This window comes from Leucopleurus acutus (assembly GCF_964270905.1).
Source record: "Leucopleurus acutus genome assembly, chromosome: 9".
Taxonomy (NCBI): Eukaryota; Metazoa; Chordata; class Mammalia; order Artiodactyla; family Delphinidae; genus Leucopleurus; species Leucopleurus acutus.
In genome coordinates this window covers 105,618,113-105,643,076 of record NC_139144.1, presented here as the reverse complement: position 1 = coordinate 105,643,076, position 24,964 = coordinate 105,618,113, and the positions used below count along the sequence as shown (strand labels likewise).

General features: G+C 45.9%; 1 protein-coding gene across 5 annotated transcripts in view; it reads right to left on the bottom strand.

The window, feature by feature from the left end:
- DPP6 (dipeptidyl peptidase like 6) overlaps window positions 1–24,964 on the bottom strand; it is a gene marked incomplete at both ends in the record, with an annotated part of 1,037,088 nt that overhangs the window by 280,702 nt on the left and 731,422 nt on the right. The window lies entirely within an intron of this gene.

Genomic DNA, 24,964 nt, shown 5'->3' with positions numbered 1-24,964 from the left:
AACAAACCAATAAAACTGGTAACATTACTATATATAAGGTTCACATTAAAGAGTCATTAACATTTCAATTCATTGATAACAACAATCACTGTAAAGTGTGATTAAAAAGAAAGAACTAATTCCCATTATTTAAAAATTATATAGAATTAATTATTCTAAAATAAATTTAAGTCATTTATGGCGAATATTATAAAATTGGAAGACTTAAAAGAAGACCTACCTATGTATGCTATATATCATATTCCAGGATGGGATAATTCAACATTGTAAGTTGTCAATTCTCTCCAAATTAACAACTCAATTCAATATAATTTCAATAAAAATGCCAAGAGGGATTTTAAGGGAACTTGCAAGCTGATCCTTGATTCATAGGAAGGAGTTCCAAATGGATTCCTGATTTACATGTAAGAGTAATGGGCAAATAATAGCCAAGGCAGTTTCTGAAAAGAAGAAGTTGAAGAAGGAACTGGCCACACCAGGTACAAAGATTGATCATAAAGCTATGGTATGTGAAAAGGTTGGTACTGTATAAGGATAGATAAAAAGAACAGAGGTGAAAGACAAAACAAACCATCAAACACAGCATTGGTAAATGACCATTATTGTAAGGAGATCCAAGAGGGAGGGGATATATATGTATACATATAGCTGATTAACTTCATTGTACAGCAGAAACTAACACAACACTGTAAAGCAATTATACTCCAATAAAAAAACAATAAAATAAAGACTACCAGGACATGATGGAACAGTTTAATGAATTATGATCAAAAATGGACTATTCATGTAGGAGGAATACAAAGTTAGATCCTTTTTCCACAATATAAATAAAAATACATTGCAAAAAGATTATAGATGTAAACAAACTGTATAACTTTTAGACGAAGGATACATTAGAATTTTTAATTTACAAATAAAATTTTAAATTGAGGAATAACGCAGCCAGAAAAAGTGCACAAATCATGCACACAGTTCAGTGAATTTTTGCAGTGAACCATGCAAATCAAGGACTAGAACTTTACCAGACATGACCAAGTCCCCTGTGCACCTCTCGGTTGTTTACACTCTAACCCTAAGGTAACCACTCCTCTCCCGACATTTATCTCTATATAGAGTAGTCTGAGTATGTTTTTTTTTTTTTTTAACTTTGTATAAATGGAATCATTATGGTATTACTCTCTTGTGTCTGACTTTTATTCCTTAACATTACTTTTATGAGAAAAGATGAAAAAAGAAAAAATAAAATAAAAGCAGAACAGGGCACCCAGAGCTCTGAAAGAATATGTATGGTTTAACACACGTGTAAGTGCAATTCCAGAAAGAGGGCAGAGAGACAAGGGGGCAGAAGAAACATGGGAAGAGGTGAGGGCTGAATGAAAGACAGCTAACTACAGATCCAGGAAGTCACAGAACCCCAAACAGGTTAAATACAAAGACAATTACTTCTATGCACATCATATGCAAAATGCTGAAAATCAAAGATAAAGGTAAAATCTTGAATGCATTCAGAGAACAAAGAAATATACATCTGATGTAACAAAACAAGAAAGGCAACAAAGTTCTCTTCAGAAACTATGCAAGCCAGAAGATGATGAAATGCTGTATTTAAGTACTGAAAGAAAAAAAAATCAATTTGGAATTCTTTATTCAGCAAAAATGTCTTTAAAAAATGAAAGTGAAATAAAGACTTTTTCAGATAAACAAAAGCTGAGTGAACACCAGTATTACAATGTTAAATGAAGTCCTTTAGTCAGAAAGAAATGATGCCAGAGGACATCTGTATCTATAAAAAGAGATCAAGAATTAATAAAAATAGGTGGTAAAACATAAAGCTATTTTTCTTATTTTAATCATTTTTGAGAATAGTTGATCTCCTAAACTAAAAAACATGCATTGTGGGTTGTAGAAATAAAACGTATGACAAAATATCACAAAGGATGGGATAATGGAAATGGAAGAATACTGTTTTAAGGTTTTCACACTTTATGTAAAGTGTGAAATATCATTTGAAAATAAGCTGTAAAAAGTGAAAGATGTTAACTGTAAACCCTAGAGCAACCATGAAAAAGCAAGGGAAGAGCTTTAGTTTATAATCCAATAGTGCATATAAAGTGGAATAATAATTAAAAAAACTTAACTAAAAGAGGGCAGGAAAGACTGAACCAAAAATCAGATGGGATATATTAAAACAAAAATCAAGTAATAAGATGGTAGCTTTAAACCAAATCATGTTGATAATTAACTTAAATGTAATGGTCTAAACTAGGGTCTAAACGTATTTTCTCTAAAGGGACAAGTTATAAATGCTTTAGGTTTTGCAGGCCATGCAGTGTCTGTTGCAAATACTTTTGTAGTGCAAAAATCTTAGACAATACATAAACAAATGCCCATGGCTGTTTTCCAATAAAACTTTATTTACAAAAACAGGCAATGAAGGCTTGTTTAAACATTCTGCTTAAAAGGCAGAGATTGTCAAATTGAAAACAAACAAACAAAAGCAAAAAAACAAGACCTAACTATATGTTATCTACAAGAAACACACTAAATGTAAAGATACAGAAGAGTTAAATGTAAAGGATGGCAAAAGTCACATGATGCAAATACTAATTGAAAGAAAGCTGCATTGGCTATATTAATACATTAATATCAAGCAAAATAGACTGCAGAACAAGGAATATTAACAAAGATAAGGGAATACTACCAGGAGGGATGTTTCATAATGATGAAAGGGTCGGCTCATCAAGAAGACATAAAAATCCTAAATCTTATTACGTATCCTAATAAGAGCACATCAATACTTATTAAGCCAAACCTGACAGACTTGAAAAGAGAACTAGACAAACCTAAATACAGGTAGAGATTTCAATCCTCCTCACTCTGTAGTTGGCTGAAAAAGTAGACTGAACACATCAGAAATTAAATAGAAGCCTTGAACCATGATACCAACTAACTGAACCTAATTGGCATACTTTAAACAGGCCACGAACAGCATCAGATCACATCTTTTCAAACAGCCCAGGTACGGCCACCAAGACAGACCATCTCTGTTGAATCTGAGCGTTCTGGATGTGGGTATCTATCAAGAATGCTGTCTGTGCTTTTCTGTACCTTTGAAATATTTCATGATGACACGACAACAAACCAAATGTTTGATTACCTTCAAAACAGTACAAGCTTTGAAAATGAATAGACCCGGGTCTGTGACTTGGTTTCCCAAACGACCAGCCGAGCACCTGAATGTTGCACTGACTTTCTCTTACCTTGCTTCCCTCATCTCGAAAAGGGGATACCTTGTATGGGCTACCATGTAGGTTTCTTTTGAAGATTAAATTAGATCACGTCCATAAAGTTTTAACATGGTGCCTGGCACACATTAAGCACTTCAAAGCACTAATTATTATTACTTTATGAAACTGTCTTTGGGACAGGATAAGAAAATTAACCAAAAGGGAATATGATTCACGAAAGTTCACATTTCCCCCAAAAGAGCTGGCAGATTGAAGTAGGTTGTGAGTGGCAGGACAGCTTTAGTTGAGTCGAGAGCTCATCCATGACACAGTTTTGCAAAGAAAATGGTTCACCCTGTAGAGAAAAGCAGGATGGAAATGATGTCACAGTGAGGGATGGGAGGGAGCGTTTCTGAGACCAAGGTCAATCCTATTACTCTGGATGGATGTGCCCTGATGAAGGAAGTGCTGGGATCTAGTAGAGGTCCCCGCTCGAGGGGAGAGAATGGCTGGAAATGAAGGCAACGACTCTCGCCCCACCGCTGCACGAGTGTTCACTTAACCACGGAGCGCCTCCCTCCCCACCCCTCCCTCCCTCCCTGTCTCCTTCCCCTTTTCTTTCTGAAATAGACTTACTTTAGTTTTTACAGCAGTTACAGGTTCACAGCAAAACTGAGTGGAAGGCACAGATATTCCCCATATACCACCTGCCTCCACACACGCATAGCTACCATTTATCAGCACCCCTCCCCATCACTGGTGCATCTGTTACGATTGACGAACCTACACTGACACGTTATAATCACCCAGAGACCATGGTTTACGTTAGGATTCACTCATACATTCTATGGATTTGGACAGATTTATAATGACTTGTATCCACCATTACAGGATTATAAAGAGCAGTTTCACTGCCCTAAAAATCCTCTGTGCTCTGCCTGTTCATCCCTCCCTCCCCTTTGCCCCTGGCAACCACTGATCTTTTTACTGTCTCCATCGTTTTGCCTTTTTCAGAGTGTCAGACAATTGAATCATACAGCATGTAGACTTTTCAGACTAGCTTCTTTTGCTTAAATTCATTTAAGGTTCCTCCGTGTCTTCTCATGGCTTAATATAGCTCATTTCCTTTTAAGGTTCAATATCATTCCATTGTCTGGATGTACCCACATTCTCTTCATATATAAAGCGAGGATAATATCTTCAACCTTCTCAATTTCATGTGAGTATTTTGTGAAATAAAAGAGGTAAACGATGTGGATATGAGAGTACTTCGTAACTTCCAAACAGAATGACAGTCCTTAGAGAGACCTGCCATCTGTGCACACCGTGGGGCCATCACTGCCCGTTTTTACAGCGCAGAGCTTGCAGACAGCTGAGTTCTCTACAAGGCATCACTGTGCTCTCTCACTGACTTCAGCTGCACCTATTTGCAAGTTTGCATCCAACAGCAAAGACATCAGCAGCAAAATGAACACTGGGCACATTCCCGGTGCTTTTGTCATAACCCGCAGAATAAGGTGCAGCTATGCCCGGCTCTGCCTCTCAGGAGCCCAAGCCACTGCCGGGGGTTCTCCTCTAAAGGAGAATGGTTGCCAGGGCATCTACACCATGGACTCCTCTATTCCAGGGTCCACGGTGATACTAATCATTAGCACCAAGGCGGTGGATTCATGGTGGGGTGCCTGAAAATTGATATGTCAAACGGCACTTGATACAATTAAGATGAACAGGGACATGCAGCACCGTAAAAATAAAGACTATGGAATTCTCTGAGCATCCTTGTCACTGAAAGATGCACATGGACTGTGCCAGCCTATTCTTAGTTACAGCATGGAGTCGAGTTCCAGAACATAAAAAAAGAAGCAGTGCATCTGATCTGTTGTCAGGTTCCTTCCCTGAGTGACAAAGAGGGATTTGGCAAGGCTTTACTGGAATTGCGTTTGATTGTTTCCAGGGGATAACGGCAGCCTTTTGTCTGTCAGAGCTGCTATAATCTATTTATAATGCTGTTAATTTCATGCACCAGTGTTTCACTGTTGGAATCAGTGACACCGAAAATGCACTGTCTTAACTTGGTGGCCAGTCGGAAACTAACTGGGTGATGACTTGGGTGTCTGTGTCCCCGTGTCCAGGATCTGTGCCGGGGCTGACAAGGGTGTGAATGAATACCATCAGCTGAAAAAAAGGTTTGCTCTGCATGGTTTACATCTAGAAGTTCAATGTTAGCCTGTTTCGATCAGTACATTTCTTTTTTTTAATCTCATAAAGAGGTTTTCACCTTATGAAGTGCTGACTAAGCTTTGTTTCTTGGTATAAAATTCAGGACTTAAAATTTAAGTGTACTTGTGAAATTGCCTAGTAAACAGATAAGGTTAGCCTGTAACTTGGTCCTGATTTGGGTAAACAAACATCTCACGGTTTTAGTAGAATTCTGAACAGAAGACAATGACCAATTCCGTTGTTCTTTCTTCACTATGGGTTATGGGTTGAATTGTGTCCCCCCCAAAAAAATGTGTCAAAGTCCTAACCCCCAGTACCTCAGAATGTGACTTTATTTGGAGACAAGGACTTTACAGAAGTAATCAAGCTAAGATGAGGTAATTAAGGAGGCACCTAAAACAATATGAGCGGCGTCCTTGTGAAAAGGACCGAGACCGGGGACATCGGGAGAACGTCATGTAGAGGAAGGCAGAGATGAGGGTGATGCTTCTAGAAGCCAAAGATGCCCAGCCAATCACCAGAACTAGGAAGAGGCCTGGGTCAGACTCTCCTTCACGGGCCTCTGCAGGAACCAACCCTGCCGACCCCCGACCTCCTTGCACGTCCAGCCTCCAGAGCTGTGAGACAGTCAGTTTCTGCTGTTTGGACCACCCAATCTGTGGCACCTGGTTACCGCAGCCCTAGCAAACGAATGCACCATCCAGGTCGCAGCTCATCACCGGTGAGCCGTGCGGCAGGTGCAGTCACATGCCGACGCATCTCCTCTCTCTCACCTCTCAGGTCACACGAGCTTTCAATGCCTTCAACGGGCCCGGCTGTCCTGCTTCATGGCCTTTACACATACTCTTTCCGCTGCCTTGAAGTAGTAAGAAGCTCTCGGCTGCCTCTTCACTACTTTTAGAATTTAATAGTAGTGAGCAGTTCATTGGGTCATCACCTTCTAGAGACATTAGCCAACTCTTAGCTAAGAACATCACAAATACTTTATTCCTAGCTTTTTTCTACCTCACACTTCTAGTTAACCTAAAACAGATGGACCAATAGAAATAATGTCTTGTGCTTTCAAAAATCTGAAGAAATGTATTTTATCTTAAGTAAAGTCGGATGTTATTAGTTTCCTAAAGTTGTTCAGATTGGCCTCACTTGTCTAATTGTGAAGGTTCACTGGTCGGCACTCTTAGGCTCTTTCTATAAAACTGCAAATTCCTAAGTGTGGATGCCATTTCTCCAATGTTCTCCACTTGGGCCTTTGTCTCCTCAACTCTTCCTTCAAGGGTCACATCAATATGCATTTTCCCTCTAGAAGTTTCTCCCATATTAACCTACACCATGCCAGGCTCTCTCCTGCTTTCCTCAACCCCTTCATAGACAGTGGCTATAAAAACACCATGAACATCCTTCAAGGGGCTTCCCTGGTGGCGCAGTGGTTATGAACCTGCCTGCCAATGCAGGACACACGGGTTCAAGCCCTGGTCCGAAAAGATCCCATATGCTGCGGAGCAACTAAGCCCGTGTGCCACAACTACTAAGCCTGCGCTCTAGAGCTTGTGGGCCACAACTACTGAAGCCCGCGAGCCTAGAGCCCGTGCTCCACAACAAGAGAAGCCACCACAATGAGAAACCCATGCACTGCAATGAAGAGTAGCCCCCGCTCATTGCAACTAGAGAAAGCCCACGCACAGCAACAAAGACCCAACACAGCCAAAAATAAATTAAAAAAAAAAAAAAAAAAAGAAGAACATCCTTTGAGGTTTTCTCAAGAGTGGTGCTTGCATATCGTTAAAATCGCCAGTTGCAATGCAGCCAGGTGCTGACAGGGCTCCATGCCACCGGCTGAAATGCAAATTCTCTGCATGCAGGATTAAGCTCTTCTTCTCCTCTCCTCAGAGCACCCAGCTTAGCACTCAGTAAGTAGGAGACCCGCAAGGCATTTTTCACTGACAGCATGAAGAAAAAATGGAACAGTTTTACTTCAATGGTTTTTGTAATTTGGGTCAAATGCCCTTCTCCTTTTCATGACTAAAATGAATACCTGATCCTGGGAAAAGTAAGTCCTGCTTCGTTCTAAGTGGGAGATAAGGGTTTTTATGTACAAAGAAAAATGCTCCGAAGTGCAAACTCCACTCAGATGTCAGAACATATTAAGCATAATAAGGTAAAGAGAAGTGCAGCGCAGCCTCCTTTGCAAATAAAGTCCATTCTCCTCTCTTCTGCCTTACCTTCTCTACTGCAGGAACTGAGAGAATACAAGAGCTTTTTTACTTAGCAAATGCGTGGTACAGTTACCCAGCTCTTCTGCACTATTATGGAAAGTGCCGCCTGGTAGAGGTTTTTCCACTCACTGTAACAGTGGAAAAAATATCTCTTTAGCCAGCCCCACAGCTATTATGATTCACTTTTGTAAAAATCATATATAGTTGATAATCCTAGGATGATTGGCCATTAATAAGTGATCTAATTCACTCTCTTTACAGGTGAATCAGGGTGGGAGGGTTGCAGTAATTTCTCAAGGTCAAACTAGACAGTAGCAGCATGGAGGGGACAACCGGTTTTGGGTCCAGGACTCTGTTCCTATAGCACAGCTGGGTTCAGGAATGCCAGGTAGGAAACAGAAGAGAAGGGCAGGGTGGAGTGTAGGAGAAGGAAAAAAGAGACAGCAGGGGCAGGACAGCAACAGTGAGAGAAAGCAAGCTGGGGAGAGTGAGGGAGCAGGCAGGGGTGAGAGAGCTGGGAGCAGAATGAAGTCAGCCAACACCCTGCACTCACCTTTAGGATGCTGTTATAATATCCGAAATCACACGGCTGTTTTAAAATTCATCAACACCAAGTAAAACTTGAACTCCATACCACAAGGAATCAGTTACACAGCTGGGGGTTAAAACACACAAAGCTCACCGAAGTACAAATGCTACTCCCCTACCAGCGCACCCTGCCCATGACTGGGTCTGGAGCCCAGTCTGGGTAATCCATGGGGGTTTGGGTCTCTATTCATGTTGCCTTCCAGAGCCTGGGGAGAGATCTGATGTCCAGGCAGGGTCTTGATCTGGTCTAGGTCAGACGTAGAATCCCAGTCTGACACCTATCGTTGACAGTTTCCTGTATGTTCAGTACTGTGGTAGGTGCTATGGCGGAGGGCAGAGGGGGGAGCAAAGAGGGTACTTTCTATTCCTTTCTGATACTTCAAGTTGGGGATCAGATATGCATATTAAGGAAGTCAAACAAAATGCAAGAGGGGGAATATTTACATGTCAATGAATCAGAGGCAGCAGACACTCTAGGGATTCAGTGTCACAAACAGCATCGACCAGAGAAGACCTGGGATGAGAAGAGCAATCATTGCTACCTAAGGGGAAAGTAACTAACTTCTATTCCTTCATTCCTTCATTCAGTATTCACTTAGCTTACACAGTGGGGCAAGATACCAAGGATGCAATAATGAAGAAGATATATTGCCTACCTTCAAGCCTGAGTCTAGCAAGGGATACAGACAGTCATATGCACAGAGTAATCAGTCATGCAGTCCTAGAAACAGCATTAGCAGGTGGGCATATTACAGAATGGCTGAGCTGTGGTAGAGTGATTTTACAACATGAAAATTTCCATCCATAATCCCCTGAGCTGTCCTTCCTGATGCTTGATTTTGCATCCAAAAGGACCACCTAGACCAGGGAACCCAAGGGAGTAATGTGACCCCTGGAGTCATCCTTTGGCTAAAATAAGAATCAGAGTCTGCTGCCTTGGAAAGTTGGGGGGGGGGGGTCTGTCATCACTCCTGTGTTTTCTCCCAGGTACCTGACCAAGGGGCACGTGTTCTTGCTGCCAGCCCCTTGGTTCTCCTGCCTGCATGGAGGCTGCACACATATCATACAATTAGGATGTTATTAGCTACTAAACTGTTCTCAACACTATTCTAGCATAGGATATAGCTGTGAACAATGCAGCCTAACCCACCAGCTCAGTCATTGTATGGGAGACTTGGGTCCATGATTAAAGGGCAGAGAGGTTTGCATTTCCCCTGTTGGAGGCTCCCAGCACCCCCAGTACCTAGAACGAAGCTGTACACACTGACGGAGCTCGGGTTCTGGTTGACTGATTCCTCAGATGCAGCCAGGAGCATCCCTCCACTCCAGAGCTGGCGTAAAGACTGGGGCCCAGAGGCAAGTCCATTCTTCTGCGCAAGGGGGTCCATTTTTTTTTTTTTGTTTCCATTTAGACACACATCAGTGGCCACCAGGGTCCAAGAAGGGATGTGTGACTTTTTTTAATGATCATGCCCTCAGACTCTGAACAAATAGCTTGCTAGAGCTGAAGATCACCCATCCAACCTCTAAATGAGATCAGTTCATAATGCTAACAGCACGGTGAATGAGCACAATCTAATTTTTAAAGTATTTTAAGATCTCATATATTTCTTTCCTCAAGGATTCATAGAAAAGAAAGTACACCCTGTGGTCTCAAGAAGGTAGCTTTCACACACCAAGCATTAGTAACAAGGCAACCGCCTCATTATTCAATCAAGATCTGTGCTAATCTACCAAGGAGACCAGAACCGAGCAGGACGGGAGCTGCTCATGTGACGCTGACAGCGCCTGTACCACACTCACGCCTGGAGCAGACACAGCCACAGGCAGACGGATGGGGATCAACCTGCAGTGTCTGTAACACCTGTCAGGCGCCCCGCAGTCATCGCCCTGCTGACAGAGCATCACGCCATTAACGAAGAGGACCGGGAAAGCTAACTGCCTCTGCGGCGCCCTACCCCGCGGCTCTCTTCCAGTCTCACTTCTCCCCAACCTGCTTTCCGCTGGAGCCTGCAGAACATCCATAAGGATGAGAGAGATGCCTTTCTTCTCTTATTTCAGCACCTGCCCCGCCGGTCAGCTTGTCAAGGGGCCAATGACCCGGCGTCTCCCAGCCCCTGGAGAATGCATGGCTTCCCCTCCTCTTTTGCTCATTTCGTGAAGCTGGGTTTAGGGTAGTTTGTGGGGTAAAGATTGGCTGGCGAGGCAGTCTTGTGCGTCACTGGACCTGTGTTTCTTTTCTTTTTAACTTTTTATTTTATATTGGAGTATAGTTGATTAACAGTATTGTGTTAGTTTCAGGTGTACAGCAAAGTGATTCAGTTATACATATACATATATCTATTCTTCAAATTCTTTTCCCATTTAGGTTATTACAGAGTATTGAGCAGAATTCCCTGTGCTATACAGTAAGTCCTTGTTGGTTATCCTTTTAAAATATAGCAGTGTGTACATGTCAATCACAGAACTCCCTAACTATCCCTCTCCCCACTATTCCCCCCTGGTAACCATAAGTTTGTTCTCTAAGTCTGTGAGTCTGTTTCTGCTTCGTAAATAAGTTCATTTGTATCATTTCTTTTTAGATTCCACATAGAAGCAATATCACACGATATTTCTCTTTCTCTGTCTGACTTACTTCACTCAATGTGACAATCTCTAGGTCCATCCGTGTTGCTGCAAATAGCATTATTTCATTCTTTTTAAGGGCCGAGTAATATTCCATTGTATATATGTGCCACATCTTCTTTATCCATTCATCTGTCGATGGACATTTAGGTTGTTTCCATGTCTTGGCTGTTGTAAGCAGCGCTGCAATGAACATTGGGGTGCATGTATCCCTTTGGACCATGTTTTACTCCAGATATATGCCCAGGAGTGGGATTGCAGGATCATATGGTAGCTCTATTTTTAGTTTTTTAATGAACACGCACACCTATGTTCATAGCAGCACTATTCACAATAGCCAAGACACAGAAACATCCTAAATGTCCATCAACAGATGAATGGATAAAGAAGATGTGGTATACATACAATGGAATATTACTCAGCCATAAAAAATGAAAATAGTGGCTGTGTTTTTAAACATGGAGAGCTCACATACCATTCAGTGTGCTCCATCTGGAATATGATGCCCTGAGGTCACATATTCCTTGCCCGTCCCTCCAAGGAGCAGCACTGATGCCGCACTGGGGTCTGGGCACTGGCTTCCTTCTGCCCCAGGGGCCTCAGATCACGTGGCCCACTCCCACTCTTCTGTCTCTGCTCCACATGACTTCCTCAGAAGGCCCACCCTGTCCATCCCCCCTCCGGAGCCCCACTTCTGCCCCTTTTACCTTACTTCATTTTCCTTTAGAGCACTGGTCCCCACCTGACATCTTATAAACATAGCTATTAATGGGGCATCTCTTCCCATAGGATGTAAGACTCGTGGGAACAGGGACTTGATCTGTTTTGTTCACTGCTCTATTCCCAGTGCCTAAAAGAGTGGCTGGTACATATTCTGGGCTTAATCAATGGTACTTGACTAAATGAATGGGCGCTGACCAGGATGAGGAGTAAAGCAAATGCACTAGCGGATTATTTTGTGCTGTGTTATCTTTGGTAACATTGTAAATCATTCTTTTTTTTTTTTTTTTTTACTGCTGCTTCTTCTATTCTCCTCCTCCTCTCCAAGTCAAAGCAACAGTGTTTTCAAGCAGAATGGAATGAACGTGTTTCTCGGGTCTCTACCCCATCTCTGCTGCATGTCTGCCTTCTGGTGGGGAGCACAGACTGTGCCATCTGCCCTGTGGAGGCTGTTGACTGGGGCTCCCCTGATCCAAAGATGGTGAAATAGTAGCGGATCCTGTTCTCAGGTCTGTGGGTCAGTCTGCAGGTGGGACTTCCGGGCCACACAGCCAGGCCCCTCAGGAGAATGGGGAGCCAACGTCAGTCCATCTCTGCCAGAATCCCAGTCTGTCTTGGCACACAGCTGCCACCATCTGCAATCTTGTCAGGACCTTCCCACACCAGCAAACAGCATCAATGTGGAGTCAGGGCACCATGTTTTCACTGGACTCCTCCAGACCCGCTCTGTGACTCAGAACACCAAGGGCTGCTCTCACCTTCCTTGAACCTAGGATTCCATCCTCAGGCTCACACCTTTTGGAATCTGTTCACAGAGGATGGCCTTTTTTCCCCCTAAAGAAGCCCAGCCGGGGTCTGCAGCTGGTGATAGATTTGGTCTGCAGCTGTGATCTCCTCCACTGGATCGGGGCCTGAGGCTGTTTATATTTAGAAATGCTGTTGAAACAGCAAAGCCCGTAATCCCGGCAGTTTTGCTCCCAGCATGCAGCAGGGAAGACAGTGTGACCTGCATACTCCTGCTGCTGCATGCCCTCTGTTCCCTGTCTCCTTCCAGGCTTTTCATTACCTCCACCCTCTTCCCAAAGAAGGGTCCCCGAGAAATGATGACACCAAGTCGTCCTCTGGTCGTTATCATTATCACCGCCATACTTGCCTCTGACATTGGCAACACTGTAATTAGCAGAGTTGTCACCATCGTTCTTGTTAATGCTGTTTTTGTCATCATCCTCACCAGCATCACCACTGTCACAACTGTCATAGTGTCATCAGCCGCCATCATTATGGCTATACCCATGATCCCACTCTAAGTCTTAACCTTCATCTCCAGCAATACCTCCTTTCTGGCAAGTTAAGAACTCATCCTGGGCATAAGTGATGGTGAATTAGCATCAGAGGGAGAATGTGGCCGCCCTTCCAGGCTCTGCTAGTTGCCTCTACTCTCCTTCCCCACTGGTCTTTCTGGTATTGGGATCTTTGCACCTCTGGGCTATCACGTCAATGCCAATAAACACCAAGATGCTCGGTGGAAGGCACAACTAAGCACATTTTAATTATGCTTCCTCAGCTAAGCTCATTTCCCTCCCTGGCATATCCCAGGGCCCAGCACATTCCATGTGCCCATTTCTTGGGTCACCACGCCCATCACTGTTGTCTAATGAGTGACACTGATATGCTTATCTTCCTCCTTGTGGGGACCGTCATGATGGCCTGGAACATGACAGGTAGTCAATAAATGCTTATTAACAGAATGGATTTTTTGGTTTGAGTGAAAAATATAGCGTCTGCCTCATTAGTAAATACAGGCGTATTTGCCAAACTTGGCTTTTCCATTTCAAATGAAAGCGTATCATGGAATACGCTCTTTGTTCACCATAAATGTGAATGCTGTGACACTGGTGGGTTCTAAAAAGACACTAGAAAATGATGTTCAAGCTTGCATGGGATGTGAAAACACAGACAGAAAAAGCTTTGGAAAATGACAAGGATGTAATTTTTTATCCATAAAAATAAAATTGGGGCATCCCTGGTGGCACAGTGGTTGAGAGTCCGCCTGCTGATGCAGGGGATGCGGGTTCGTGCCCCGGTCCGGGAAGATCCCACGTGCCGCGGAGCGGCTGGGCCCGTGAGCCATGGCCGCTGAGCCTGCGCATCCGGAGCCTGTGCTCCGCAACGGGACAGGCCACAACAGTGAGAGGCCCGCGTACTGCAAAAAAAAATAAAATCGAACCTGGAATTCCCAGGCTCACACTTTCGGGAAGCTGCTTACTGCAGGACCATTTGTTTCGTGTTGGATTTGTTACATCTCTACCCTTGTGCTTTCTCAGGAGAGGGAGGAATGGTTAGAGGGACTCCACTGCCGAATAGAGACCATTTTGCCAAGCGATCGACAATCCCAACTATCACTGCAGGACCGTCTGCATTGCTTTGCATGTCTTATTTTCATAAGCCCATGATACCTGAGAGCTAAAAAGGCTGTGTTTTGCCCAGATGTGGGGGAGAGGGAGCTGAAGGAAACATGACCCTCCCCCGTCCTGTCTCCCTCCCCCCACCCCGCCATCCCCGAACCCATGGCCATGAAACCAGAAACCTCAGTTATATAAGAAGACACGATGACTAATTAGGACGAGATTTACATGCAGAAAGAAACCCCACCTATTTGTTCACTAATTTACTCAATTATTGTGATCATTAATTTGGATATTTAACAAGATGAATCAAGGATGACTAAGCTGTTAGGAGTCTGGACACTTGTTCAGCAAAGACAAAGGATGTAAGACAGCTGCCTTCACATGCCTGAAGGTCATCAAGTGACAATGGAGAAGAAATTGTATTCAGTGTTGCTCTGAAACTGGACTATCTAATGGGAGCACCTGACTATCTATGGCTAAATGAAGTTAATTATAGTCAAATAAAATCATGAATAGAGCCCTCAGTCACACCAGCCACATTTCACGTGCTCCACGGCCATGTGTGGGCAGTGGCTACCGTCTTGGACAGCGCGGATACAGAGCATTTCCATCAATGGGGAAAGTCCCACTGGCCATTGCTGTGTCAAAGGTGGGGCAAGTTTCAGCAGACAGGAAATTGTACAAAGTAGACTTAAACCAGTCTATAGAAGAACTTGGCAAAAATCACAACTGTCCAGTCTGGGGAGAGGAGGTCTACGAGGAAAGAACTAAGTCATGAGAGAGAAGGAAGTTCCCTTCCAGAGAAGTTATTCTGCTGGAAAGTGACCTGACAACAGCCCTTCAGTCTCAAAATCCTATGATTCTGTGAACCACAGATTCTGTTCAATCAGCACAAGAAGTTCACATTCATGTTGAGAAAAAGGTAAAGGAAGGGAGAGATGGAAGGCACCTGCTTAACAGGCATCAGTAGATGATCCTAATCCAAGTAGAGGAGATTCTGGGACTAATCAAAATTCTTCAGTGATATTGCAAACAGGAACCAAAGCTGATACCTCCACCCCAGCCAACCCCCAGCAGTCAATGAACATAAAATAAAAATTAAACAAAAATAACCAATACACTCAGGAACAAGTGCAATCAGGTGACAGCTAAAAGGAAAGATCTGAGTAAACTGATGCATATGGGCAGAGGTTTTTGCCAGATCCAGCTTCCGTTTTCCCTTGATAAATGGCTTTGGTGAGAACAGAATAATCCATCACAGTTTAACAAGCCTCTTGCTTCTTAATGGAGAAAACCTTTGTCCACTAAGCTTCCAGGTAACTGAGCGTGTGTCAGGGTCCCCAGGACAATAAATGAGGGGTAATTACCAGCTGTAGACACAAAGATAAAGTCCATATGATTATTTTAAAGCATTACAATTTGATTTAATTTATAAAACCACTTTTTAGGAATACATACATTACTAATTCCGTGAGGCCCATGGCTATTTCGTTTCAACAGAAATGCTAGCTCTTTTATTTAGCTCAAGGTTATTAAAAATTCCTGAGCCTAAGGTAGACATTTAAGCATAACCTGTTGGGATGAGGTCCTAGAATAAGTCACAAGCTAATAAAAAGGCAAGAGTCGTCTCAGTAATGAGAAACCTAGGGTAAGAATTATTCTCACTGTAATAGTGAGGAAGAAAGGTAATTTGAGGGCAGTTGAGACCTCAGGTGTATATTAAATTCTGAAGGAAGACACACTAAAGTGACATCACCTGCCCCTCGGAGGAATCATGAAGGAACCTAGCTGAACCAGTCTCTGTCCTGTGATTAGGGATGAAAATATTCACAGGAACTCCACTGCCAGCAGCTTTTAGAGAAGAGCCATTTTTTAATTTTATTTTTTAAAAATTTTATTGCAGTATAGTTGATTTACTATGTTGTATTCATTTCTGCTGTACAGCAAAGTGATTCAGTTATACGTATGTATATTCTTTTCCATTATGGTTTATCCCAGGATAGTGAATATATTCCCCTGTGCTCTACAGTAGGACCGCTTTGTTGATCCATCCTATATACAATAGTTCGCATCAGCGAATCCCAAACTCCCAGTCCATCCCTCCCCCACCCCCCTCCCCCTTGGCAACCATAAGTCTGTTCTCTAGGTCTGTGAGCCTGTTTCTGTTTCATAGACATGTTTGTGCCATATTTTAGATTCCACATGTAAGTGATATCACATGGCATTTGTCTTTAGAGAAGAACCAATTTAACCAGTGAAAGATGCCTCCCTCCTTGGTGGGAGCCTTCTGGGGACACCAGTGAGCAGGGCCGGGTGAAGAGAAGCAGCACTTCCGAGCTCGATGAGGGTGCATCTCTCCTCCAACGGTGTTTAATGATTGAAGCAGAAGCAGAGCTGATAGGGCTCTGGCTCTGGGCTTTCCTGGCCTGAGCTCTGCCTGCAGCTGCTCTGCATTATCATCTGGGGAGCAGATGGACTGGGGAGAAAATTACTGACCGAAGCCTTGTCCCTAGTGCACACACATCACGCCAGCGAGAGCTGCCCGGGCCGGCAGCTGTGCACCTGCGATCCTGCTTCCTTGGATTCTGCTTCAGGCCTCTGGCCAGTTCCCAGCACGGGGTACTGAAGCAGATGGGGCTGTGTATGTGCAAGCGGCCACCTCTGTCGGCTGCTGAGTCGCGGCACACAAAGCAGTGAAGTGGGAGAGACAGTGATGGACGGAAAAGATGGCCCGGGGCAGGAAGATGGGTCCCCGCCCGACTTCACCACGCTGACCCCTGCCTGGCACGTGGGGCCAGGCAGCTCCAGGCCTGCAGATGGCATGTTCCTCTTCTGTGAGGTGGGGAGCTGGTGGGATCGCCTTGGAAAGGTCCGCATCAGCTCCATGACTCCATGACGCTGTTTTGGCCGAGGGGATGGGACGCTGGGGACACAGACATAAAAACCAGCCCCCTCCCCATGGCTGCGCATCACCTCCCGGCTGGGCTGTAGGCACAGGTATGCTCTTCTGCACGGAGGAGGGCAGTGATTAGAGCCAGGTAACCGTGGAGGTGCATGGGGGGTGGGGGTCGGGAGGGAGATGTAGCACACTGGCCTCGGCAGGCGGTAACGAGAATCCAGACAGGCAGCAGCAGTGGAAATGGAGGGAGAGGAAGAGGGGTTCAAGTCCGTGGGGCCAGTCATGCAATCCAGTTCGATTCAGGTATGACGTGGCCACACGATACCCTAGCCAGACAGGACGGTGTAAACCGATGGCCTGTGACTTACAGGGAGTGGCCATCTGGACGCAGCAGAACTGACGTCAGGATGTGACGTGGGCTCCCTTACCCTGCAGGGTCAGTTGTGATGCCCCGATGATAAACACAACAAGAATTACCACCCTGGTTGTCAGAGTCAAACCCTCAACCATCACGCTGCCTTTTGTGGTGGAATACAGGCCACGATTTAGCAAGGACTCATAGGACCGTTCGTTCCCCATCTTTCCCTTTCTTGAGCCTGTGGCACTGGTTCATTCATCCGTCCATTTATTCAACTAATACTTGCTGATCATTCATTGTCTGCCAGGTGCAAAGGGAACCAGGCCACTTTTCACGTCCGGGGGGCCTCGCAGCTCAGGGACGGGGAGACAGGTGTGTTTAACAGTTTACCGAGTTCCATGCGATGCCAGGGCATCTGCGGAAGTGTCCATAAAGAAGTTAAATTTCTGAATGGAAGAGGTCCCAGCTGGACAAGGTCGAGAAGCAGATCCAGAAGCAGGAAAGAGCACGTGCGGCCAATGGGGGTTCATTTACCTGCAAGTAAGAAAATCCCTGCGGGCAGTGGCTCAGACAACCAGGAGTTAACTTCTCTGGCTTAAGGAGTCCAGAGGACAGTGGTCAGAGCCATCCAGGGCCTGGGCTCTGCATCTGCTCTGACATCGTTCCATGGGCTTTGGTCCTGGCTTACCCTCAGGCCTGACATCTCAGCTTCCCTGAAGGCGGGGACGGTCGAGAGGGAGTCCGTCTCTCCTTCAAGAGAGCCGAGCTTTCTCAGGGGTCCTCCCTCCAACATCTCCCTTGGTCTGTTAGGCCACACGGTGGCTGAGTCCCTGTCACTTCCCTGTCCTCCCACTCAGCGGCCACGTGGTTCTCTCTCCAAGATGGCAGCACAAAGGATCAACCCAAACACGTCGGTCTGGCCGCAACCCACCTTCCTACCAACGTCAGCTCCACAGATTTGCCCTCACGCGCTGGCTGCTCCAGGTGCACGGTGAGGATAAATCTTACTGCCCACGATCACCAGGCACATCCCACCCTGAGCATGTGCTCGTGGGGTTCTTCCACCTGGAATGCCTCTCCCCTTCTCGTTTCTTCATCACTTGGCCACCAAAGTCAGACCGCTGCTCCAGCCCCCATGCCCCCATCAGCTCCCCGCAGAACGCCCTGGAGTCACCGCTCAGAGACGTGGTCGTGACTCTCTCCGCTCAGCCTGGTCTTGGCCGCCCGTGGGTTCCTCTTCGCACTCTCATCAGACACTCCGCAGGCAGAGACCCCACCCTGTGCAGAGGGTACAGCCACTAAAGCCCTGTTGGATTTTCAACATCGAAGTTAAGGACACGGTCACCACATTTTCTACGGCTCAACTTGGTGTCACGTGCTTCACCAAAACAGCCAATAAGTTCTTCCAGCAAAAACAGCGCAGGTAATAATATTCCAAAGAAGCCTTAGATTTTCTCCATATTTGGACATCAAAAGGTACTCTCCTCTTTAAAGGTACTCTGGAAAGGTTACATGCTGTTTGTTGCCACTTATATGACATTCTAGAAAAGGTCAAACCATAGGGACAGAAAACAGGTCGCTAGTTGCCAGGGGCCGGGATGGAGGAGGGCCTGAAGGCAAAGGGGCAGCATGAGGGGGTTTTCCAGGGGATGGAGCCGTTTAGGATCCTGATTTGCGGTGATGGTTACACAAGTCTACACAGGTTTTGAAACTCATAGAACTGTACACCCCCCCAAAAAGCTATAAACATTAAACAATGAGAAAGAAACAATTCAATTTTTCGTCATGTTATATATAAACTGAAATCCAGGGAGATACTTCAGATGGGTCGAGAAGCATCGTAACCAGAGTCCACCAAAGGCAGCAGTTCTGTGTGAATTCTGAGCTGAATAATTACAGAGATCAGCCACAAAGTGTTCTTAAATATTTATGACATTAAAAGCCTCCTCAGTACAAGAGGCTTTAAAAGATATTTCAGCAAAACACCTCTCGTACACGTGCAGCTTAACAAAAGTGCATTTGTGTCGGGGAATTGGAATCGTGGGAGCTGACATTGTTCGCTGCCACGATGGGCTTCCTGGGCAATGCAGTCCCTCCTCCCCTGTGCTCACAGCCCAGGAGGCTTGAGTGGTCACGAGCCACCACGTGGAGGTGGGGCTGGGGTCTTCCATTTGCGACCTGAAGACCAGTGGGGGATCCGTTATGGGACGGCCAGCGTGCAAGGCCACCTCTGAGGATCTTCAAGTAAAGTGCTGTGGACCCTGTGATCTGCACAGGGGGCACTAGCGCCCTGTTGCACACTCTTTCTATGGGAGGGATTTGCAGGAGCTCTGGGGTGACGGAGGTGGGGGTGGCAGTGTTCCTGGCAGAGAGAACTGCAGGGATGAAGGCGAAGGCCAGAGGGAGGTCTGGTCACGCAGGGGCTGAAACAGGTCTGGACGTCACAGATGGAGACGTGTCAAAGCCAAAGGACCCCTTCCTGAAAGCGATACCGAGGATGTGGGCAGGAAGACGCGAGGGGAAACCAAGGGATGGAAACTGGGGACTGGGATAATCTGACTGGTGCACTGGAGGTCACCCTGAAGGCAGGTTGGAGAACATGTTAAATCTGTGGATGCTGGGGAGGGAGGCCTAAGGCAAAGAGGCCCTTTGGGAGGCGAACGTAGTTCTTAGGCAACAAATGAAGGTGGGCTTCCTGGGGCAGCAGCAATGGGGGCAGATGCAAGTGGGCATATTCAAAGGCAAGGGCGCAGTGACGATGCCAGGTGGTGGAGGGGGAGCACGCAGGCGCAAGGCCTATGCCCAGGGCTCTGGGACTAGGGGCTGGTGGTGCTTATCCCAACGCACTAACATGTGCGACACAGAAAGCGAGGCCAATTTGGGGTGTAGTTGATGAGTTCACTTTGCACATGAGAGGTCTGAGGTCTCTAGGGGCCCCCAGGGGACAGCAGAATATACGACCTGGAGACCGGTGAGAGACCTGGACCAGAACGTGATTGGGAGTCACTGTTGTATAGAAAAGCGCGTCTCAAACTTCAATGCACATACAAGTCTCGTCCAGATCTACTTAAAGTGCAGGTTCTGATCCATTAAGGTTTTTTTGTTTGTTTGTTTTATTTATTTTATTATTATTATTCTTTTTTACCTTTTGGCCGTACCCTGCAGCATGTGGGATCTTAGTGCCCCACCAGGGATTGAACCCACGCCCTCTGCATTGTAAGAGCAGTCTTAACTACCTTCCCAGGGAGGAGCCCAATTGCCAGATACTAAATTTCTCAAGTTAGTAGTACTTCCTTATGGGCCCATCTCCAGTAGAGTCACATTGGATTAGGACTTCAACATATGGATTTTGAGGGAGCACAGCTTCCATAGCTTTCCACCCCCAGTCCCCCAAAATTCATGTTCTTCTCACGTGCATTCATCCCATCCAAACAGCCCGGAAAGTCTTAACTCATCCCAACCTCAGCTGTACGTCTGGGTCCAAAGTCTCAGGTAAAGATCATCTAAATCAGGTGTGGGTAAGACTCCAAGTATGATTCACCCTGAGGCAGAATTCCTCTCCAGCTGTGAACTTGTGAAACCAGACAAGTTATGTGTTTTCAAAATACAACAGTAGGACAGACATAGGCTAGACATTCCCATTCCAAATGAGAGAAATCAGAAAGAAGAAAGGGGTCACCGGCTCCACGAACGCCCGGAACCTAGCAAGGCAAGTTCCTTTCTATCTTAAGTTCCGAGAATAATCGTTCTCGGGTCTCTGCTCCTCCTCCTGGGCCTGGTGGGGTGGCAGTGGCACCCTCATGGCTCTCAGCAGGGGGGCACTGCCCCTGAGACCCTAGGCGGGGCATCCTGGCCCCCCAAACTGGAGAGGTGACCCCAGCCCTGAAGATCTCTGAATTGCCTCAGGGTCTCTCATCCCTTTTCTCGAAGGTTGGAGCACGTCTGCAGCCAGATAGCTCTGCGCTCCCTTCCTGTAGCATCTGAGAGGTCTGGCATTCCCTCTCATTCTGCCCCATTTTTTCTGTGCCCTTAGTCCTAGAGGGCAGTGTTTCTGCTGCTTTAACCCCGTCTCTGTTCCTGCCCCTGTGGAGTGGCTGATGACATTCGTGGCTCACACCCACGCCAACCTCTTTATCAGTGGCTCTTCAGGACCTCTGGAGCACGCGCTTCAGAACAAGCCTTCTCACTTTTCATAATGTGGACAGGTTGAGAACTTTCCAAATCTTTCAGTTCTGGTTGCTTTTTTCTCAACCATTCCCTCTTCAGCTCATCTTGCTCCCTTCATGTTTTACCAAGAGCACCAGGAGGATGCAGGCTGCACCGCCAACATCCTGCTTAGAAACCTCCTCAGCTGAGTTTCCAGTTTCATGGCTCACAAGCTCTATCTTCCGCAGAAGACTGGAACACAGTGCAGCCAAAATCATTTGCCACTTTACAACAGGAGTTGCTTTTCTTCCTGTTTCCAATAGCATCTGAGACCTCATCAGAACGGCCTTTCAGTCCACACTTCTACCAACAGTGCCTTCTCTGCAATCCAGGCTTCTCCTGGCAGGCACCTCGGAACTCCTCTAGCCTCTGTGCATCACCGAGTTCCAAAGCTGTCTCTACACTGTTAGGGACTGGCTACAGCAGCACCCATTTCATGGCACCCAAATCGGGCTGCTGGGACAAAATACCACAGACTGGGTGCATCAAACAACAGAAGTTCATTTGCTCAGTTTTGGAGGCTCGAAGGTCAGGGAGCCAGCAGATTCGATTTCTGGTGCGGGCCCTCTTCCTAGCTTGTAGGCGACGTCCGTCTTGCTGTGCCCTCACGGGCCTTTCCTGGGTGTGTGTGTGTGCAAACTCTCTGGTGCCTTTTCTTATGAGAGCATCAATTCTATCAAATCAGGGGCCACCCTTGTGACCTCATTTAACCTTAATTACATCCTTATAGGCCCATCTCTAAATACAGTCACATTGGGGTTAGGACTTCGGTATATGAATATGTCGGGGATACAAACATTCAGTCCAAAACACAACCCTCCTCCAGCCTCCTCTGGCTGGTACTCTTGACAGAACCAGAGATTACTCACGAGTCCTTCCTGCATTGACTTCCCTGGTCCCGAATCCCCAGAGGCTCCGTTGGTGCTTCTCCTGTGCCTGCCCATTAGGGTTCTCTCGTCTAAGCATCTTGTTCCAGGATATACAGGGAGTTTATCCTCCTCTTCCCCAGGGTGTCCCTAGGGTCGTGCTGATAACTCGCTCTCCTTACTGTGTCTGCCTCTCTCTTCTCTGCTGCTGTGCTTACAGGGATACTTATCATTTGAAGCAGCTCTCATGCTCCTGCTTTCCTAACCCTTCCTAGGTTTTCACTCACGATCCTCTTTTCCCTCAGGGGTTCAGAGGGAATGTGCATTTAAATACATGTGGATGGACTGGCCCCAGGACCTGTTTGCTCCCTTCCTGTCTGCTCCTGTCTGGGCCTCCTCTCATGCCGGACCCACATGCTTCATCCCCTTGGGCTGCCTGGTGACCCTCAGCAGCAGCTGTGACTGGTACTTAAGTCACATCAACTTGCAAGGCAAGTATGCCAACAGCATCCTCCTACCTGGCTTTTTAAGAAAACCCGGAGGCTGTCAAAACTATCGGTTAATTCAGGACAGGGGCAATTAAGTAAAAATGACTCTTGTGACATTATATAGATTAAACTATTGGATGATTTCACTAATTCTTTCTTATTTTCTCATCCAAGGAATCATGTAATCAGAGCTAAGTAGCAACTAAATTCTACTCATGAACTTCAGTCCCTTCATCTTTCCTCATTCCAATGTTAAGGAAAGAAAGGGATTTCCTTCTTTTGATGATTAATTATCTTTGGTAGCTTTTTGGAAGCCAAAAAAATTTCAGAACCCCTCAAAGCTGTGGTGCGTAGGTCAGGTAGAGAGCTGGATTATGGAGTGGTGAGACTAGCTCACTCTCCTTCCGCTTAAAAGGAGGACTAACTTTCCAGTTTATAACTTCTTAATCATACAACAGATGGCGGTGCTGTTGGAAGAATAACACTGTACACTCCTCCCCCCTCAGCTTTAGTGGAAGTTATTTACTACCCCTTCACACGCATGTACACACGAGCGCACACACATAACACACAGATCCTGCAAACACCAGCACTTCGTCTGTTAAGCTGGCGCCACCATCCAGTGGAGGCAAGTCACCGACAGGCCCAGGGCAGCACCCAGTCTAGGAATGCTTCAAGGAGCGCTCCGCTCCTGCTCATTAATTTCTACAGATTCAAAAGCTGTGGTTACTGGCTTGGCTGGAAGTCCCACCAGAGCAGGTGCCTCAGTAAAACCCGCCAAGTCTGGATAGTCGTGTGCGTTATCACACGACAGAGCAACACTGAAGACTTCCTCTCTTGCTTTCAGGCTTTTTGCTACAATAACACTCAGGAGTAAAGAAACCCGGTAAGATGGAAAAAGACTACAGAAAATTAAATCCCATTGTTTAATAAAGTTCCAAATTCCCAAGGCACTTGCTGTATCGTGCACAGAGTGTATCACGGGGTTTTTCCAATTACACAGCTTACTTACTGTGGGAAACACGAAGAAAGAAGTGGGAACCCAATAAACTCTTGAAAATGACATTCAAGAAAGTCTACCTGTTACTATAAAAATAATAAGTTTAGCTGCCTAGAGAAAAAGCAAAAGCATGTCCTAACCTGCTTCTAGAAATGGGTTGTCTCATTTTACCCCTGAACTAAAATGGCGATGTGTGTGCTACTGGTAATACTCTGAATGGCATCTTCATAACATTCTGTTAAATCATTTTCTTTGACGGCGGTTGGAGCTCAAAATCACAAATGGAATTGGTCCTAACTTACAACAATGATTAATTCCTACAAGTTTTAAGTAACATAAAAATGCTCTAAACACCAAGGAGAGAGTATGAGCCCCGTAAGAGTCTCTGAGCCCTAATTGTTGTTTGGAAGGCCCAGCAGCTTGGGTCTGAGTCTCTGCCTATAATTGTTGTTAACGAGCTCACCCACAATAATGGACTGCTAAACTGGAATGAAGATCTTTCCCAAGGATTTGAGTCATTCTTTTTCCCCTCACTACATTACAATGATGGCCATTCATAATAAAAGCAATTAAGTGTGCTCTCTTTCCTACCTCCCCGTGCCCCTCCGAAAACCCACTCTTCTTATTTCCATTTCTTCGTTTCCTTTATTACTCATTACACAACTTCACTGGTTAACTGGGGCTGCTCAGAGACCCTCCTCCAGCTGGTGGTCTTTGGGAACGACCAGTACAACACCATCACTGCCGCCCAGACGCTGCAGCAGCCACCTCCTCAGGACCTTCTCTTCACGGATGCTCAGCATCGCAGCCAGGACCATCCCCTGCTTCTCAAACCCTCCGCCATGTCCTCTGAGACACCCGCCCTTTGACTAGTGGTCTCTTCCTGAATGCTGTCCCTTCCTCCCCTGTGCCTTCGCTGACTCCAGGCTCTCGGCGGGTCACAGCGCCCTCTCTTCAATGGAGCAACTCTTTCATCTCACCCCCACCTTTCCACGTACCAAGGGCTGGAAGATGTAGGAGAAATGTCCTTCCCCCGCCCATCCCTAAATCCTCCCTCCTCTCCCAGGTCACACCCCCCAACTTCCAGTACGTGTGTCCTATATACCGTTAGCACTGACCCCTCACCTGTCTTTCTTTCTTCCACTG